Source organism: Schistocerca serialis, unplaced genomic scaffold (genome assembly GCF_023864345.2).
Source record: "Schistocerca serialis cubense isolate TAMUIC-IGC-003099 unplaced genomic scaffold, iqSchSeri2.2 HiC_scaffold_1367, whole genome shotgun sequence".
In the NCBI taxonomy this organism is placed as follows: Eukaryota; Metazoa; Arthropoda; class Insecta; order Orthoptera; family Acrididae; genus Schistocerca; species Schistocerca serialis.
Window position 1 is genome coordinate 57,501 of NW_026047588.1, and position 2,776 is coordinate 60,276.

Below are 2,776 nucleotides of genomic sequence, written 5' to 3' on the forward strand. Positions count from 1 at the left end.
GGAGACAACACGCGCCACCTACGGTGACCGGCAGCTCCAACGCCAGCGCCACAGAAGGACAAAAGCCCCACTTGGGTGCCGAAGCGAACTCTCCCAGCACAGCGCACGCGCCAACACGTCCGCACAGCTGCGATACAAACCACCTGCGAGAACCGCAGAGGCGACCGAGCAGCAGACGGCGTCGCGGCGCCGAGCGCCGGGCGGCGGCGCATCCTCAGCGCACACAGTCCTCAATCGGACCAGCACACTGCAGATGTCCACCGCGCTTCGCACCGGGCCCGCGAGGACCTACTTTGGCCGCACGGCGCCGCGTGCAGGGTGCGCCGGCGCGCAGCTGCGCCGCCTGCCGCCTCCGTCGGCCGGCGCGCCTGCCACTGGCCGCCCCCACCAGCCGGCTGTAGCGCGTGCGCCCACGCACCGCGCGGCCAGCACGCCGGGAGGCCCCCCCTCACCGGCCGGGGACGGTCCCACCCAGCCACCGCCGCGTATCGCTTCACACCCAGATGCCATTCACGTTCGTGGGCATGGTGGGTATCGCTGGAACAACCGGTTGGTAGCTCAACCGATCGTCGCCATCACTGATTCACCTCTAGCGAGAACAACCGCACCACAACGGTTTACCAGTTGTTCATTTGCGTAACGTCACCAGCAAACGTAGGCGTCCATCGCCATTTGCAAATTCAACGATTGTTGCATGCCTGTGTCAGGTGTCACGACACACTATGTCTGCCCACATACACGCAACAACATGTGCACGCTTCGCGAACACGTGGAAGGTGGCCCCCGTACGTATGCGATGTCCATTGCGCGAACGACTGTCAACCGGCCTCTGTCGCATGTCGCAGATGTGGAACGCAGTGCACCATGCTATCACGGTGTGTGAGAAGAGACGACTACGTCTGACAACACGCGCCACTACATCAACAGACGGCTCATGCTGATCGCCATCCAGGGCATACCACACTGCAATCCAGCTCTTATAGGGAGACGACACGTAGCTGAGTGCACAACATTTGGACCGCATGGTTCGCCGTTGTTGGCGCAGTCGTTGTACGGTCACATGTACCACGATGTATCATTCAGTACATGAGGACCAATGTGCAGTACAGTGTGTGATTTGGACGTACAACATCAGCGGACAGTTGACACAGGCCGTACCACAGCGTAGGCTAAGTGCTTCGCCATGCGAATGCCAATGAACAACTGCAAATGCCAATGAACAACTGCAAAGGGCATTGAGCATGTACGTCCTGCTGCCATCCACATTACAGTGTATAGCTGCAAGGTGTTTAACATGAAGCGATACACTGGGGACCGGGCAGTGCGAGTAGCAAACTATATTGCGGGGGTTGCAGTTAGGCAACACTACACTAATTTAACGCGTCGTATGACAATTACAGAGCAGGTTAAGGCCCAACGTGTGTTGGGTTAAGGCCCAACGTGTGTTGGGTTAAGGCCCAACGTGTGTTGGGTTAAGGCCCAACGTGTGTTGGGTTAAGGCCCAACGTGTGTTGGGTTAAGGCCCAACGTGTGTTGGGTTAAGGCCCAACGTGTGTTGGGTTAAGGCCCAACGTGTGTTGGGTTAAGGCCCAACGTGTGTTGGGTTAAGGCCCAACGTGTGTTGGGTTAAGGCCCAACGTGTGTTGGGTTAAGGCCCAACGTGTGTTGGGTTAAGGCCCAACGTGTGTTGGGTTAAGGCCCAACGTGTGTTGGGTTAAGGCCCAACGTGTGTTGGGTTAAGGCCCAACGTGTGTTGGGTTAAGGCCCAACGTGTGTTGGGTTAAGGCCCAACAGTAGTGTTGGGTTAAGGCCCAACATAGGTTGGGTTAAGGCCCAACATAGGTTGGGTTAAGGCGCAACATAGGTTGGGTTAAGGCGCAACATAGGTTGGGTTAAGGCGCAACATAGGTTGGGTTAAGGCGCAACATAGGTTGGGTTAAGGCGCAACATAGGTTGGGTTAAGGCGCAACATAGGTTGGGTTAAGGCGCAACATAGGTTAGGTTAAGGCGCAACATAGGTTAGGTTAAGGCGCAACATAGGTTAGGTTAAGGCGCAACATAGGTTAGGTTAAGGCGCAACATAGGTTAGGTTAAGGCGCAACATAGGTTAGGTTAAGGCGCAACATAGGTTAGGTTAAGGCGCAACATAGGTTAGGTTAAGGCGCAACATAGGTTAGGTTAAGGCGCAACATAGGTTAGGTTAAGGCGCAACATAGGTTAGGTTAAGGCGCAACATAGGTTAGGTTAAGGCGCAACATAGGTTAGGTTAAGGCGCAACATAGGTTAGGTTAAGGCGCAACATAGGTTAGGTTAAGGCGCAACATAGGTTAGGTTAAGGCGCAACATAGGTTAGGTTAAGGCGCAACATAGGTTAGGTTAAGGCGCAACATAGGTTAGGTTAAGGCGCAACATAGGTTAGGTTAAGGCGCAACATAGGTTAGGTTAAGGCGCAACATAGGTTAGGTTAAGGCGCAACATAGGTTAGGTTAAGGCGCAACATAGGTTAGGTTAAGGCGCAACATAGGTTAGGTTAAGGCGCAACATAGGTTAGGTTAAGGCTCAATATAGTTAGGTTGAGGCACAAGTATAGGTTAAGGTTGAGGTACCGTATAGGGTTAGGTTAGGTACAGTATAGTTTAGGTTAAGGTACAGTAATAGTTTAGGTTAAAGGTACAGTATAGTTTAGGTTAAGGTACAGTATAGTTTAGGTTAAGTGTACAGTTGTATAGTTTAGGTTAAGCGTGACAGTAGTTAGGTTTAGGGTGGTGATTAAAGT